General features: G+C 43.9%; 1 protein-coding gene across 7 annotated transcripts in view; it reads right to left on the bottom strand.

Moving 5' to 3' along the window:
* The window catches only part of stpg2 (sperm-tail PG-rich repeat containing 2), a 715,538-nt gene that overhangs the window by 63,927 nt on the left and 633,366 nt on the right, over nt 1-18,245 (bottom strand). For 2 of the 7 annotated variants that reach the window (XR_011353871.1, XM_069925661.1), the window contains one exon: nt 16,996-17,269. The exons of the other annotated variants lie outside the window; for them this stretch is intronic. The gene's annotated coding sequence lies outside the window, so the exon portion shown is untranslated. Of the gene's footprint in view, nt 1-16,995; nt 17,270-18,245 lie in introns of those variants that run through there. 7 annotated transcript variants of the gene reach the window in all.

Below are 18,245 nucleotides of genomic sequence, written 5' to 3'. Positions count from 1 at the left end.
CCCCTTCAAACCCAATGTTTGACCAATCTTTGGTCATCTTACATGCCAAAGCTTTATTCCATTACATCTTTGGCTTGGCTTTGCAGACGAAGATTTATGGAGGGCTATGTCCACGTCTGCTGCAGGCTCGTTGCTGACTGACAAGTCTGATGTGGGACAGGCAGGCACGGTTGCAGCGGTTGCAAGGGAAAATTGGTTGGTTGGGGTTGGGTGTTGGGTTTTTCTTCCTTTGTCTTTTGTCAGTGAGGTGGGCTCTGCGGTCTTCTTCAAAGGAGGTTGCTGCCCGCCAAACTGTGAGGCGCCAAGATGCACGGTTGGAGGCGATATCAGCCCACTGGCGGTGGTCAATGTGCAGGCACCAAGAGATTTCTTTAAGCAGTCCTTGTACCTCTTCTTTGGTGGGCCTCTGTCTCGGTGGAAGCAGGGTTAGGCCATTTGGGCCTTAATATCTTCTCTTCAATTCAATAATATCACAGCTATTCTTTTGCAGAACACAAAAGTGCTGGAGAAACTCAGTTGGCCATGCATCATTCACATAAAGTAAAAGGCAGTTGATATTTCGGGCTTGAGCCCTTCTTTGGGAATGTGGAAAATTAGGCAGATGCCTGAATAACAAGATAGGGGGAAGAGGGAATGGGGAGGAGCACAGGCTGGCAGGTGAGAATAGTAGTGGAAATAGGTGGGAGGTTAGAAGAGAAAGAGAAGCACTGAAGGGCAGAGGGCTAAAAAAGATGGCTCTCTAACAGCAGTCAGAAGGGAAGGGGTGTGGAGCAGAAAGGGAGTGGGGAGCTGAAAGGGAGACAGAGGGATGAGGGAGAGAGGGACTGGGGTGAGGTGAATGGAAAATGAAAATCAATGTTGATGCCCTCTTATAGGAGACAGCCAAGACAGAATTTCATGGTTGTTCCTCCATTTTGCAAGTGGCCTCAACTTGCCAGTACATGAGGCCATGGACAGAAATGAGGTATGGAATTGAAATGGTTGGCCAGTGCTTGATCCTTGTTGTTGCAGTGGACAGAGTGAAGGTGTTCAACGAAGCAATCTCCCAGTCTGCATCTAGTCTCCCTGATGTAGAGGAGGCTGCATAGCGAGCACAGGATGGAGTAAATGACTCCTGCAGATGTACAAGTGAAGTGTAGTTTCATTTGGAAGGACTGCTTGGGGCTCCAGATGGTGGTGAGGGAAGGCATGCAGGTGCAAATGCAACACTTCCTCTTGTCACAGGAGTAGGTACCAAGGAGGCAATTGATGGGAAGGGATGAGTGGATGAGCGAGTCACGGAGGGATGATCCCTATGGAAATGTGCCTAATGGTGGGATCCCATTGTAGAAACAAAAGAATAATATGTTGGATGTGGAGGCTGGTAGAATTCAAGGTAAGGAAAAGGGAAATCCTCTCCTTATTGCATCCAGAAGGTTAGTGAGGGGAAGGGGCAAGGGTAGATGTGTAGTAAATAAAGGAGATAGCTAATTTTTTCCCCAGACCTCACCTTTCCTTCATTTATCTCATATCCCTTGACTCTCTGATATCTAAGAATCTGCCCCTACCTTGAATATACTCCACCATTGAGATTCCACAAATCTACTGGTTCAAGAATTACAAAGATTCACCATCCCCTGGGTGAATAAATCTTTTCTCATCCAGTCTCTCATCCACTGAAGACATCTTTTAATTTTTTTTTTTCACACTATGAACCATACTGACCAAAATACACACAAACATTTCCCTCTTGAATATACACAGTGTCATTTTCTCCCCTTCCCCCACTCCCTTCCCTCCCTCCTTCCCACCCCCCTCCCCACCCACACAACGTTCAACATATATGATACATTAAACCCATTAAACAATGTCATCACACAATAAAAATAAACTTTAAGCTCAGAAATGCAGAAGACTGCAGGAGGTGGCAAACATAGCCAGATCCATCAGAGGCTCTGACCTCCCATCCACTGAATGCATCTAAGTGAAGTGCTGCCACAAGAAGGAAGCCAACATCCTAAAGGACCCCCATCACCCTGGTCATAACCTCTTCTCACTGTTGCCTTCAGAGTGAATGCCTGAAGTCCAGCACCTCGAGGTTCAAGAACAGTTTCTTTCCAACAGCTGTCAGGCTCGTGAATCTCCCTTGTTACACTAATTATGGACTGCTCTGACCCGGCCAAAAAGCATCTGTCTGCACTATTGAAATGTCTCTTTTTTCCCTTTCACTAACTGCAACTGTTAACACTTATTTATCTGTCCTTTTATATATGTTATCTCTTATGCGTCTTGTCATATTGTGGTGATGAACTTATACTATTATAGTTGCCACTGCAGCAAATAAGAATTTTGGGGCATCTGTGGATTGTATGAGAATCATCATTGTTTTTCTTCTGTTACCCTCAGGCACCAGTATGTAGGAGGCAAACAGGAGATTTGGATGCTGGAATCTGAAGCTGAACATAATCATGATGAAAGGCTCAGGTCCTTTGTTTCCCATGGACGTTTTGAGATCTGTGGAGTTTCTCTAGCAATTCTATTTCCTACTGGAGGAACTCCGCGAGTCGAGCAGCATCAGTGGATAAAAAAGAAAGGCCGATGTTTCGAACCAAAACCCTCGACAAGACTGAAGGAGGTTAGGACAGGAGCAGTGTAAAGAGGGCAGGATGGGAGGGGTGAGGCAGGAACCCCACATGGGATTGGTCAACTTGGCAGAGGTGAAATCTGATTGGCAGAGGCAGAAGAGTGCCTACTTTTGACCTTAGTTTTAACTGTCCAGAAACCTTATGTGGTTGTTTTGCATTAGGAGGGAACCTTAAACTGTGGCCTTTTCCACATCACGTACCGTTGATCCTGGAATTCAGTACTGGTCTACAACAATTTAAATGTGGTTGCTGGTAGAAAGTCACATCCCTTCGCTATTACCTCCACTTTTACTGCTCAAAATGTATGCCCTTTAATTCTCTTAGTGTTTAAACTTTAGCAAACAGAAAGTGCCTGCTCGTTATTCCAAATCTGTAATGACAAAATCAATTGTAGCTCTGAGGAAGGGCTACAACCAGTAAGCCGGCTTTGAGTCTCTCATCAGTTACAACATTGTCTTTGCCTTTGGAGGATCTTGGTGGAAGAGGGGAATGGAATCTAACATGTCATCCTGCTGTTATTCAACAATCTAATGTCCTAAGAACACTCAGTAGTTAGGGAGAAATTGTTATCTAACTGCGCAGTAATTCATCTCTGGTTGGTAGCTCTCATGGTGCTTTATCAATGTATCTGCCTCTAAGGTTCATCCCATTAAATTTTAGGTAGAAAAAAGGATGAGGTCCACAGACAGATTTCACAGAGGCAGATTGGAGATGATAGGGGGTAGCAGAGTGGCCCAGCTAGTAATGCATCACAACTCAGAGTCATAAAGCGAGGAAATAGGTTATCCTAACTACCCAAACTGACCAAAATGCCCCATCTGCCTGCATTTGGCCCCTATCCCTCTATCCATGTATCTGTCCAAATGTTTTTTAAACATTGCAAAGGTACCTGCCTCTATTGGGATGTCTGTCTGGTGACTGCGTAGAGGCATCTGACTGGTGACTGTGAAGAGATGTCTGTCTGGGACTGTGTCGAGATGTCTGACTGGTGACAGTGGAGACGTCTGCCTGGGTCTGTATAGAGATGTCTGACTAGTGACTGTGTAGAGATGTCTGTCTGGGACCGTGTAGGGACATCTGTCTGGTGACGGTGACAATGTAGAGATGTTTGTCTGGTGATTGTGTTGAGACGTCTGACTGGTGACTGATCGTCATGCCAGAACATTGTGAGGAGCACTCCCCTCTAGACTGCTGGAAATTTAATCGTGGCCTTCATAGCCAGTTAAATTCCAACATTGTTTGATTACACCTGATTACCACAAGTCAAGTGCATTTCCATTTAGAACACTTGCTTAAATAGGCGTGAAGATGTTGGCTATTCAAAACAACGAACATACATCATGATAGATTTGAGTCACTTTATAGCTTGCATTCATTCAAATCTACTGGTTGCTTTTTGAAATTATGCATTTAGTGGCACTTCATTTCCTAAATGATGCAGATACATCACTATTGTAGAGTGATGGAACCTCATTAATAAAAGAACCTGAAGTCAGGCAGCCCAATTACACAAGTGCAAATTAGCCACACAACAAAAGAAACTTATGCAGAAGAATTGAGTGCATAAGATTACTATAATAAATGACCCCATGATGTCTAGGGATAGTTGAATTTCAATAATGAACTCTTTAATACAATTAAGGGTGAGTTACTTGTTTTAAGTTCCATACCATTCAAAGATTTTAACTTACCATTTAATCATGGTATAGCACAACATCCAGGGGATGTCTTTTGGCCCATTGAGACCATGCTGATCAGTAAATAGCCAAAGTTATACAACATAAGCCACTTTCAGGTGGAATCACTGGGAGAATGCGGCTCCGGAGCCAGCTGCAGGTGTCTGTAAAGGGACATTCAGGTGGCAACGCTGAAGGCGGTGTTCTGCCACCTGAAGGTTCCACAGAGGGGAGAGGTGCCGCAGAGCAAACGCCAGATCCTGAGTCGGGGCAGGGGCAGCCACCTCACAGACCCCCTCCCCACTGCCTGACAGTCCTCCTCCCTGCCGCCTGACAGACCCCTGGCGCGGGACTACCGAACGCCCCAGCCCTAACATCTCGCGCCGGCCGCTCCAGCCCTGATCTCCTGCACTGGGGGGGCTGTCAGGCAGCGGGGAGGGGGCTGTCAGGCACAGGGAGTTGGGTCGCCGGCTGACTGTCATCAGCCCATCCCCTGCTGGGCATCTGAAGCTACTTGCCGCTTTGCCTTGCTGCATTCAGGTGCCTAGGGGGAGCGCTCAGAAGCGGAGAATATACCTCCCCAAGGTGGGTTGAGTAAGTGCGCCTCAGGGACAGGTTTTCCTCTTTCAGGTGGCCTCCCGACAGCCGCATTTGGGTATTTTAGGCGGCTTTACATTCGAGTATTCTGGCCTCCTGTAAGTGGCTATAGAAACAGGCCCTTCGGCCCTCTAAACACATCATATCGATGTATCTCTAAACTTTTCTGAAATGTGAAGTCTTGAACATTCTTAATCATGAACTCTGTTGGATGTGAGATTTTGGGAAGGTTTTGTGAACTTGGGGCACTGTTAGCAAAGTGGGTGAGAGTATTAGGAAATGGAAGAGAGAGCACAAAGGGCGAGAGAGAGAGAGTGTGTGTGCGTGTGTGTGTGTGTGTGCACGTGTGTGTGTGTGTGTGTGTGTGTGTATATATGTGTGTGTGTGTGTGTGTGTGAGTGTGTGTGTGTGTGTGTGTGTGTGTGTGTGTGTGTGTGTGTGTGTGTGTGTGTGTGTGTATGAGAGAGAGAGAGACTCTGCAAGGTAGAGGGGGCTTTTTCTTATTGCACAGAGTGAGCAGTGGGAATGGTCACCAGGACAGCATATCTTCTGCTTGTATGTTATGATGTGGGAAATCAGGGAAGACACTGGTATCAGTAGGCCATTTCATGTCAGACCTCCACCTTGACACCAGCTACAAGAATGGATGGAGAACTTACCTTTCAGACAGCAGCCCTAAAAGGCTGCTCCAGGGTCCCACTCATATCCAGAGACACCTAGTAACGCCCTCCGGAGTCGATGGAGGTGGCGCGACTGGTGGCAAAGCACTACTCATCATGAAAATGCAGCAGAGCAATGGCTGTCTTCCCAACCCATAATCCCCCAAGCGGCTGGATCATTTGGGAGGCAGAAGGGGTGCTATTCAGGAATTACATGGAGGAAATCACACTGAGGAGGCAGGCAGGTAGCTTGGTGATAGTCAAGAGAGGGAAGAGGAATAGGAAATCAATGCAAGTTAATCATGTGGCTGTTCCCCGCAATAACATATATACTGTTTTGGGGAATGCCCTACTGGGATAAGCCACTGTAGTCAAGTCTTTGGCATGGAGTCTTGCTCTGCACTCAAAATGGAAGGGGGGAGAAGAGGTGAGCTGTAATGATGGGGGATTTGATGGTTAGGGGAACAGGTAAGCAGTTCTGTGGATGAGACTGAGACTCTCAGATGGAAAGTTGTCTCCCAGAAGCCAAGATTATGGATGTCTTGGATAAAGTCCACTGTATTCTCAAGTGGGAGGGTGAGCAACCAGATGTTGTGGTTCACTTCGGGACAAATGTTTGCAGGAAGGGTGATGACGTTCTGCAAAGAGAGTTCAGGAAGTTAGGTGCTAGGTTAAAGGAAAGTTGTGATTTCAGGATTAGGGTCCTGAATATGAGGGCCTATTTCTGTGCTGAATTCAGGGTGCATGGTCTAACCCTTGAACAGTTAGAATGTAAACTTCTCAACTGCACTATGCACATCAATATCAGTGTTTATTTCAACAGATTAGAGAAATGCCTTATTTTCCTACACTCTTTGGATGATTTAATCTTTGATTTGTTTTTTGCTTCGGGTAGGCCTGGCATTTCTTGTCCATCCCTGTCTGCCCTTCAGAACATGGTGGTGAGCTGCACCCACACCTTCTCCTGCTCTCTCCCTGATCCACACTCACACACTTTCATTGTCCTTTCACATCCCATGGAAGAAAAGAAATAAAACTGCTTCTGCCTTTTATTTATCTGTGTGACCTTGCCAGGGTCTGGTTGGAGTTTCTATGACAACAATTGCCAGTAAAGGTGAAAAGATTTTCTTGCATTGGGTGATACTTGGCCTTTCATGACTTCAGATCATGCAGCTGAAGTTCTTTTTAAGAATTAAGTACAGCAACTAATTCACACAGGGAACGTTCACACCAACAATACTCCAAAAGCCAGTTGGAGAACAAGCATTGGACAGAACTGGGGAACAATTCCTCTTTACACAAACCATGGAGAACAGGAGAAGACTCGGAGCTGAAAGAGTCATCCAAAAGGTGACGGCTTTCAGGGAACATTGGAAGTCACGTTACCTGATCCTTCTCCCAGATACTTTGCCCATCGATAATTCATCATTTGGGAAAGATTTTGCTTTCTTGTGAGAAAGAAGCAATGTGAAACATAAGGCACTTTCAGGAGGCCAAAATACCCCGATGTAAAGCTGCATATCTGACCTCTATGCGGCTATCGGGAAGCCACCTGAAAGCGCAGGAGGCACCTGTGAGGCACAATTGGTAACCTTCCTCTGTGAGGGATAATTGCTGGAACACCAAGGTACCCCCCGGCACCTGAATGCAGCCGCATGAAAGTGGCTGCTAAGGGGATGACAATCAGCTGTTGAGCATCTGACAGCCCCACTCCCCGCTGACCCTGCCCCCCCAGCACGGGACGTCAGGGCAAGGATGGCAAGCGTGGGATGCTAGGGCGGCCAGCGCAGGCAGAGCAGTGGGATGGATTAGTGTGGGGACTGACACGGGGCTATGAGGAGAGAGCACAGCAGAGGGATCAGTATGGGGACCGACACAGGGCTATGGGGAGAGAGCAGAGCAGAGGGATCAGTGTGGGGACTGACACAGGGCTATGGAGAGAACGTGGGCCAGTGGGATCAGTGTGGGGACCAACACAGGGCTGTGGGGAGAACACAGGGCAGTGGGATCAATGTGGGGACAGCCCACCCCGGCCGCCGCAGCTCTGATACCCCGCATCGGCCACCCCAGCGCTGACAGCCTGAAGGGTCGGGAGCCGGAGTGCGCTCCGAGGTGCCTCCCATGCAGCTGTCCCTTTCAAGTGGCCGGCGCTGCGCTTTCAGGGCTGCCACCTGAACGACCATTCCACAGGTCTGAATCCGCTTATGCAGGCGCATTCTTGGCAGAGAATGCACCTGAAAGCGGCTATAGTCTGCTTCAAAACCTCAAAAGGACTCTCTGTACAATTGTAATGCCACTTTTTCTTGCTCTATGTTAACTCTGAATATTTATAATCTATCTTTGGCAATCCTATCTCTTTTTTAATTTAACCTAGACTATTGTAGTTTTTATGACAAAGTACTTATTTGGCTGCAGCAAGTAAGAATTCTGGTGCATATGTACATTTTACAAATATATGTCACAATAAACTCACGTTCATTATCTTGGGTTCTACTTATGTGGAGTGAAAGAGGTGTAGGTGAGTGGACCACACTTTCCATGTGACTGCATGGAAAGCCTATGGGTGCTCCAGCTTCTTCCCTCATCCCAAAGTTGTACAGTGATTTGTTAATTGGCTACTCTAAATTGGCCCTAGTGAAGATGAATGATAGAATCTGGTTGGGGGGAGAGGTGGAGGAGGTGGGGAGGGGGCCAGGATTTGATCTTATTATAAAGTGGGATTAATGTAGAATCACTATAAATAGGTGGATGGTCAGTGAGAACATAGAACAGCACAGTGCAGGCCCTTTGGCCCACTGTGTTGAGCTGACACAATAATCTACTCTACCAATTGTCAAGAATCCGTGTCTCTCTGTTGTTTGTATCTATAATCTCTTAAAAGATTCTATTGTACATGCCATTGCTGGCACCACATTCCATGCATCCAATGTGAAGAACTTACTGCCAAGCACCTTAAAACTCTACAGTGGGACTTATTATATTTCTTGATGTTTCTAAAGCCTGCATTATTTCTTTATAATGCATTGGAACTACAAACTGTTAAATGCCAGTATGATTTTGAGTTTGATGTGCCAGGGTGTGAGATTTATTGACACTTTGGTTTGGAGATAAAGGTGACAGTGTATGTGGGATCCTTCCTTAACAATGTTGATAGAATACAATCTGATATAGCTCTTAAATCCAAAGCAATTGGCATCTGTTTTGAAGCAATGTTTCTATCACTGACAATAAGCTTTGATCCCCTTCCACCTGTGGAACCCTGCTGTGGATCACAAAGGCATGATTTCTTTCAAGATGGAATATGCAAATCTCAAAATTTTCTGGGATTCTATGTTAAAATTCAAGAAGGGCTTTGTAAAAATAAATTAAGGGAAAATGCTTTTCATGGCTGAATAAATGACAAACCCAAACAACAGATTGGTGAATGAGCCAGAGGCAACTGAGGAAATATGACAATGAAAGGCGGTAGAATAGTTTCAGCAGGGGCATTCAAAAGGAAATGGGTAAGTACTTGAAAGGTAGCCCCTACCCAGCCTGATTCTTCTGTTCCCATCTCTTTCTCCTCCTGTGCTTATATTTTTCTCACTCATTCACTTTTCATTCTCTGTCCTCCTCCTAATGGTTTCTCCCTCTACCCTATCTCTCCACCTCTTACACCTCCGATCCCACATTTTATCATCTCTGGGCCCCTCCCCCAGCTTTTCCCTCCTTTATATATGGAACTCTGTCTTGATACAGAGTTTACCCTTGAAACGTTGACTGGGCATTTCGACTGAAGGATGCTGTCTGGTTTGTTGAGTTCCTACAGCAATTCTTTGCAATTCAGGAATGGGTGTTACCTGTTCTTGGGACTTGAGCCATCAATCAACTAATCCAGTCACATGTGTGTGAGATGGTTTGCGAGTGTTCCCTGGGTACCAAGGGCATTGTAAATACTATAAATAGTTCTCTAATTGTAAATAAAAGAGTTCATTCTTTGGATTGGGGAAACACTGGTGTCTGTTGTTTCTCTCTGGGTCTAACGAGGTGGAAGCTTGGATTCCACACAACACATGCACAGCACAACCATTTGGCACATTTACGTTTTGACGAGGTGACAATGTCAGTCACCATGGAACAACTGCAGGCTGTCCCGAAGCAGCAGCAGAGAAACGTTGAAGAAATCCAAGCGAGGCTAATTGACCAGCTGGCAGATAAAATGACCTTTGGGACCCCAGCCATTGTAGAAGGTGAGTATGAAAATCATTCAAATTCTGCAGATGTTTTAATGAGCGCTATCACTGAGTTCTCCTTTAACCCAGTAGACAAGCATATTTAAAACTTGGTTTAAAAAGTATGAAGACTTATTTCCAGTCAACTTTTCCAAGTTCAATGATATGTTGCAGAAGTTAGGTATTCGAGAAGATGAGCGCAACACAAACTTTATTCTGCCAAAACTTGAGCTGGGCTTCAGGGAAACACTTAATGAGTTGGCAGAGATATTTAGTGAGCAAACATCACTGTTCAACATTTGGTATCAGTGCCTCAAAATGACTAAGAAAGATACCAAAGATTTTGTCACATACATGGGTATGGTGAATCGACAGTGCGACCCTTTTAAACTCCCAACACCGATTGAAGACCAGTTTAAATGCCTAGACTTGCAGTCGCACCATGATGCTGACTTCAGAACACATTTGTTAGCAAAGATTGAGCAAGAGACAATTAGCATCGCTTGGATTGCTTCAATGTTTTTCCGCTGCTGCTTCGGGACAGCCTGCAGTTGTTCCATGGTGACTGACATTGTCACCTCGCCAAAATGCTGTAAATGTGCCGAATGGTTGTGCTGTGCATGTGTTGTGTGGAATCCCAGCTTTCAAAGATTAACAGCCGAACACCAACGCTGAATTAAACTGAAACATGACAGTGCAAGTGGCACAGACCCCACAAGCAGTAAATAGCCTCCAAAAGTTGCTGGTACAGCTAAAGCAATGCCATGCAATGGTATTTTCTGAAGGCCTTGGACTGTCCACTAAAATGAAACGGTCTTCTGCCAAACATGAAACCGACTTTTAAGCCAAAATCTGCTGTCCCTTATGCAGCACTGCAATAAGTGGAGCAAGAATTGGAACAGCTGCAACATGAAAGAGTAATTGAACAGGTCAACTGATCCTCATGGGCTGCACCTATTGGGGTGGTGAAAAAATCAAATGGCCCCATATGTCTGTGTGCTGATTTCTCAACTAGTCTGAATGCAGCATTGGACACTCAGCAATACTCACTACCATTGCCTGATGACCTCGTCGCTAAGCTGAATGGTGGCAAATGCTTTGCGAAGATTGAATTAGCAGAGGCTTATCCACAGGTTGATGACGAATCCAAGGAATTGCTAATCGTCAACACGCAATGTAGACTGTTCAGATACTCACAACTACCATTTGGAATGAAGACTACTCCCGCTCTTTCAACAGATCACAGACACAATGCTGAATGATGTCCCGAAAGTTGCAGTGTACCTAGATGACATCCTGGTAATGGGAGCACTCGCTTGAGAGTTGTTTGATTATCTTGATTGCATTCTGTTCCACATCAAAGACTATGGTTTTCAAGTGCATCCAGAAAAATGCAGATTTTTTATGTAGTCAGTGAAATATCTTGGTTTCATCATTGACTAACAGGGACGACGGCCCAGACCCACAAAACACTGATGCTATGAAGCGCATGCCTGCACCCACAGATGTGACCACGCTATGTTCATTTCTGGGTCTTATCAGTCACTACAGTTCATTTCTGCTGAAGATGCATAAACTCTGTGATTCACTCAGCAAGTTCCTTACCATGAGTTACCATGAAAATGTCAAGAGTTGATTAATCCACTATGATCCAAACTTGGAGATTGTTGTAGCTTCAAATGCATCACAGTCTGGGGTTGGTGCAGTCATTTCTCACATATTCCCAGATGGGAATCAGAAGGCCATAGCACATGCAGCACGCTGTCTAACAGCAGCAGTGCGTGATTATGGACAAATTGAAAAGGAAGCTCTAGCAATTGTTTTTGTAGTGAATAAATTCCATAAAATGCTCTATGGACAACAATTCAGTCTTCTGACCGATCCCAAGCTGCTCCTAGCAGTATTTGGTTCAAAGAAATTCCAATTTACACGACAAACCATCTGCAAAGATGGGCAACCATGCTACTTGGGTATGAATTCAAAGTTAAATACCTGCCGACCACAAGTATCGGGCAAGCTGATGCATGGGTCATGACTCAGTAGCGAGCAGGAATCAGAGCCAGAAGATATTCTTGTGGCGGAATTCTCTGTAGTCGCAGAGGTCAACCCAATTCACTGCCGGTCACAGCAGAGTCAGACAAGCAAAGAGCGAAGATGACCTCCTACAAGAGATAATGCATTATCGTCAATCAGGGTGGCCAAAAACTTGCTCCGTGAACAGAAATCCAGCCATTTTTCAAAAGACGAGCATCATTGACAATCACTAATGTCTTTTGTTTGCAGAAAGGATTGTGATTCCAAAAGCTCTGCAATCTTCAAACAGTTTCACAGTGGACATCCTGGAATGAATCAAGGGAAAGGACTTGCATGAAGCTATGTTTATTGGCCTCTGATGAATGAGTAGATTGAACAACTGACATGGTCATATATCCGATGTGCCTCGGCTGTGAAATTCCCCATTAAGACGAATCTACATTCCTGGCCTCAATCAAGCGGGCCATGGAATTGTCTTCATATTGACTATGCAGGACCAATTAATGGGGAGTACTATCTAATCGTAGTATACACATATTCCAAAAGGCCTGAGATCATCAAAGTAGCCTGACCAACTGCATTGGCTACAATCCTGGAACTCAAGTCCATATTCAATTGCTTTGGTGCTCTGTAACATTAGTTTCAGACAATGGGACACAATCCAATGCAGCCGGCTTCCATTTTTTTTGCAAGCAATGTGACATCACATATATTCGCTCACCTTCATATCACCCTCAGTCCAATGGTAAAGCAGAATGTTTTGTAGATATGTTCAAACAAGCTCTGAACAAGGCCAAAGGGGGAAGGATCCAACAGAGGAGATCCTGCAGATATTCTTATTAAATTTCAGGATCACTCCACGCCCACAAACTCCAGGTGGCACTTTGCCTGCTGAAAACCTCTTTGGTAGGTAAATACAAGCACCATATGACATCATATTTCCACAAAGACCAGAATCTGTAGTGAGAGATTATGATGTGGAACAACAGTACAATCGTCGGCATGGATCCAAAGAATGTACATTTCATGATGGTCAACATGTGTTGGTGTGGAAATACAGAGATAAGTCAGCTGTGGAGAATCCAAAAAAAAATTGGACGTGTTCTCTACCATGAACAAGTTGGACCAGACGTGCCAACAAGTTGTGGCTAACCTTACTGAAACAACACCTGCGCAACTCAACCTGGATGCCCTGTTGGATACATTTGAACTTCAGAAACCATTGAATCACCAATCACACAGAAACGAGCCCAAACTCGCTACATCAGTGAAACCCATAGGAAAGTCTCAAAAGAGTTCTGAGACCAATGAAGCCCTTCCAGGTGGATCTCAGACTCCACTTTTATGAATAACCACCTCAAAGGGGAGGTGTTAGGATACCCTAAACAGAGTGACCTCACCGTCATCAGGCATTACCGGTTCTCAGGACTTGAGCCATCAATCAGCTAATCCAGTCACGTGTGTGTGTGAGATGGTTTGCAAGATTTCCCTCGGGACTAAGGGCATTGTAAATAGTTCTCTAATTGTAAATAAAAGGGCTTGTTCTTTGGGATTTGGGAAAACACTTGTGTCTGTTGTTTCTCTCTGGGTCTAATGAGGTGGAAACTTGTATTCCACACAACACGTTCACAGCACAAATATTTACAACAGTGCTTCTTTGAAACATGTTTTCTGATTGAGAAAAAAAGAGGGAAAGCAGCCAGCATTAAAGGGAGGGCCAGAAGGTGATCAGTTGACTGAGGAGAGATGAAGGTGATGAATAGATGGAAAAAAAGTGAAATGAAGAAACCTGTTGGCTACTTAGCTGTTCAGTAGTACTACCTGAGAAAAAGAAAACAACTCTACAATCATAACTTGCTTTGGGCTGTGGTAATCATCAGCTAATTTTAATGTGGTTAACTCTTGCTTAAATTGGAGATATTGAATCCTTCACAGATGAGAGATTGGATTCCTGAAAATAGAGGAATAAGAATCTTCACAAGAGATTGAAGTCTTCAAAATGGAAAGGGACAAAGCAACAGGATCACCCTCTTCAAACCACCTTTGAATAGTTGATGGTCACTTGAACCAAAGAACTCATTTCATAATCACACTTTTTCTGCTTCTCAAACAATTTATTTCCTGTCAGCCTTTTATTATATTTTCCTTTAGAAGCCTGAACATGAAAATGCATTGCAAAGAATCGACAATCAATCACTTTGCTTTGGATTTTACTTTATTTTCACGTCTCATTTGCTTGCTGTGCTTTCATCTTTCCGCTTCCATCCTTTGATTTATTCATTGTCATTTGTGCAAAGTGTAATGGGGATAATGCCACCTTTTTAGATTGTTGAATTAGCAAAGGGAAACCAAAACTCACAGAGAAATAAAAGATCAAAACTGATGTCTGGAGCTATTGATGTAAATGTGAGGCGTCATGGAAGTGTGATAATAAATCATAAAGAAACCTCAACAACACACAACATCCCGGAGGAACTCAGAGGGTCAGGCAGCATCTGTGGAAAGCAAGAGGCAGTCGATGTTTTGGACCGATATCCCTTCACCAGGAATAGCAAAATCTGGGGGTTGCCCAAATAAAAGGTGGAGGGGGGGGGGGTGGGAGAGGTGGCACAGGCTGGCAGGTGATATGTTGCTGGTGGGAGGAGGAAGAAAAGAAAGGAGCTGTGAAAGACATGCAATACACAAATCAGGTGAAACTCAGAAGGTCATGCAGCATCCAGAGAAATCAACATTTTGGACCTGGGCTCTTCATCAAGGTATGAGCAAACAAAATCTGAATAAAAAGGTGGGGGGGGGGGAGTGGTGTAGGGGGGAGAAAACAAGAGGAAAGAGAAAGGAGTAAAGGGAGGAGCACAGGTTAACAGGTAAGAGGTCATAGGTAAATTCAGATGGGAGGGTAGAAGAGAAAAAAGCTAGAGAAGTGATAGGTGAAGGTAGCTTTCTGAAAGGAAATGGGGTGGGGAAATGGAAGAAAAGAGACACAGGGGAAGAGAGAGATGGGGAGGGAATTAACAGAAATTGGAGAAATCAATATTAATACCATCTGGTTGGAGAGGGTCCAGATGGGATTGACTTCTCCAAATCAACACCTTACAATATGTTCAGGAACATACAGAAATATTTACAATTTTTTGACCAATGATAGCTGGCTGACCTTGTTGTTTTGCCACCATTCATTATTTTTCATTCTTCCTCTTAGTCCTGCCCCATGAGGAATTGTTGGTTACAGGAAGGAGGTTGGAGGCTCGTAAAAAATACGAGAACAACATCCAACTCTTAATGTAGACAAGACAAAGAAGATGATTGTGAAGGACGACCACTCTCCATTTCACATCAACAGCGCCATTGTGGAGAGCACAAAGTTCCTTGGTTTGCATATAAAGGAAGACCTATCCTGGACACAAATCCTCCTTAGTCAGTAAGGTGCAACAATGCTTACACTTCAAAAGAAGGTTGAGAAATGTAGTGTGCATGTTTATGCATGTGTGTGTGTGTCTACACACACACACACACACACACACACACACACACATGAAACACTGTTTGGTCTGGTTGTATATGTATAGTCAGATGCTAATGAACTTGAACCTGAACAGCATCAACCTGTGAGCCATGAGTTTCCTCAGAGAAACGTGCCAGCATTTCATCTGTCAGGTCACCTCACATCTTCTTTCATTCCAAGGTAAGCAACCTCAGCCTGTCCAATCTCTGTCAAAACCAAAGCCCTCCAATCCTGGCAACATCCTTGTGAATCTCCTTTGTATTCTCTCTATCATTCCTGAGGTATGGTGGTTAGTTCTGCACATAATATTCCAAGAGCACTTCCAACTTTTATACTTGCTGAAATTTTCCAATATTTTCTGTTTTTATTTCAAATTTCCCAGATCTGAAGTTTGTTTTTATATCCTTCTGGTCTTGATGCGTACCCATTTAGTGGAATCAACATTAGGCTCAATGTAGCTATTTTTGTGCTGTATGTCTGAGTTCCATGACTAAGCCACATGCAGTGTCCTCTGAGTTGTAAAAATATAGGGCACAGGAGGAGGTCTATTTACCTTTTGAATCCATGTCAAGTGGGTTACATTACTAAGGGTTGATCTAGGTCCTGCGATGGGAGGTGTCAACAGTGAATTCCAGGTTTCCACCATAAATTTGACGTAAACAAAATCTCAACTCCCACATCATTCTTTATTAAATATCTACGGCCTATTCACCAAAATTCATTCAGTCCTTCCTTTCACCTTTGTTCAGGTCTTTTGTAACTTAATACTTCCCTAAGCTACCATCTTCTTCCTAATCAATCCCAGCCTTTCCAAATTCTTCTTTAATCTCTCCATTCCTGGAAACACTTGTAATTCTCCTTTAAGCCTGCTTCTGTACTCCCACATTCTTCCTGTAGTGTGGTGACCAAAACAGGACACAGTACCACCATCTATGACCTACTTAGTGCATTAAACAGTTCTAGCATGCCCTTTCTGGGTATATTCTACATGTAAGATAACAAAAGAAAAAAAATGGTTTTTGGCTTTCCTAATCATTATTTGAATGCTCCAAGTACCTTCATGGATATGGGGACATGTTCTTTAAGGTTCCCCAACACTTATGAACATCCTCCTATTCATTCTGTATCTCTTTGCCTTATTTGCCCTTTTCTAATGTACTGCCTGAGTCTCTCTGATAATGTGCACCATTTTCTGTTCTGCACACAAGAGAAGTGACTGCAGTGCATCGTAAATTAAAGGAAGACCTTGCTGTTCTGTGTTGCCTTTGGCAAAGTAACAATGTCTCAAAGCATTCGATAAAATATAATCGCTGACAAAATGAGGGAAATTCTGCAGAAAATTTGCATCCAGTAAGATCCCACAACAGCATTGGATTCAGTGACAGTGGTTGAGGGATAAATTTTGGCCTGGGCACTATTATCTCCAATGATCTTTTATAAATATTATCATCTTCACAATATTGATTCGTATTGGCTCTATGTCAAAGTGGAGAGAGTCACTTATTTGTTGTTGCTCGATATCATCAAAACACCAGACGATACCTTTTCCTTTATGTTAAGGTAAGGTAACATAAACAGGGTAACTTTGTCAAAATAATGGGTAGTGATCCAGGCTTTCATTCCTTCTCAGGTTTGTTGATTGAATAATGAATCAATGTGTCAAATGAAGAGGAAGTGACGCAAAACAGCATAAGGGCCATTTATTTAACAACCAACCAAAATGAAAGGCTACAGACCAGAAAATGCAATTTCACCATGAACCGAGTAAACAAAGATATCATTTCAGTTTGCTGATGGAAGGTTACTCCACTTTGGTTCCACCTTCCCTGTTGATGCTTTCATAATTTCAGAGCACCATCAATTTCAACAGGTTACAAATTGCATTTAACCTGTTCTCTCAGGTAAACCTCCCCTCCTTCCACTCATTGGAATTAGGCAGGACGATAGGCAAGGACTCTTACAGAACCTGAAACCATTTGAAACATGATTACTGATGCATTCATACATGAAAAATACATGGATTATTTTCAGCTTTTTTAACAGCTTTCAGAAATGTATTAAATAGTGGATCACATGGTTTACATAGTGCGTAGATAGAGTAAATGGTCTCTGCCAGTAAAACTAATGTCCCTTTCAGCTGATACCACACTTCATTGTCCCTGTTGAATAGTGCACTTCTCTTTCTCCCAGTCATTCTATTGGCTGGGCTGGTCTTAGCTAAAGTTAGCATAGATGGTCAAAATGTCTGTGATCTCATTGGTGGACACAAATTTGGATTATTACAAGCCCCAAATTCTGCATTCAATAAGCATTACACTTAAAAGGAGACACAGGAATCAGTAATCATAGGGTTAAGGTGAGGGGGGCAGAAATTTAACAAGAACTTGAGGGGCAACATTTTTACACAGAGGGTGGTGGGTGTATGGAACAGTCTGCTTGAGTAGGTGGTTGCGGCAGGTACTACTGCAATGTTTAAGAACAATTTGGATAGGTGGATAGGATGGATTTAGAGAGTTATGGGCCAAATGTATGCAGTGTGGGGAGGATAGGCCAAAGGGCCTGTTTCCACACTAAATGACTCTTTGACACCCTTTTACTCAGTAGTTGCTGACGTGGGTCACCAGTCTTTGAATTAAATTTTAGGGACGGGTATTGCTGACATCATCATTGTCCAGTCTCTGAGGGCCCTTGAGAAGGTGGTCTGTCGTTCCAGTGAGAGGGAGGTTGAAGATTCAGACCCTGATATAATTTCAATTCAACATGGTATTCAACGTGGTCTTTTCAAGCAGAGTTGTTCTAATGCGTCTGTCACCCTCATCCTTCTGGTGCATGGAGGTTACAGGTTTTGGAGGCAGTGTTGGAGGAACCTGGCAGTGTATTTCAGAGATGGTTCATGGTGCAACCACTGCAATGGAGGCATTGAATGCTCACAGTAGTGCATG

The sequence above is a fragment of the Narcine bancroftii genome, chromosome 3 (genome assembly GCF_036971445.1).
Source record: "Narcine bancroftii isolate sNarBan1 chromosome 3, sNarBan1.hap1, whole genome shotgun sequence".
Taxonomy (NCBI): domain Eukaryota; kingdom Metazoa; phylum Chordata; class Chondrichthyes; order Torpediniformes; family Narcinidae; genus Narcine; species Narcine bancroftii.
Note: the sequence above shows the minus strand (reverse complement) of the source record. Positions and strands in the feature narration are given on the sequence as shown.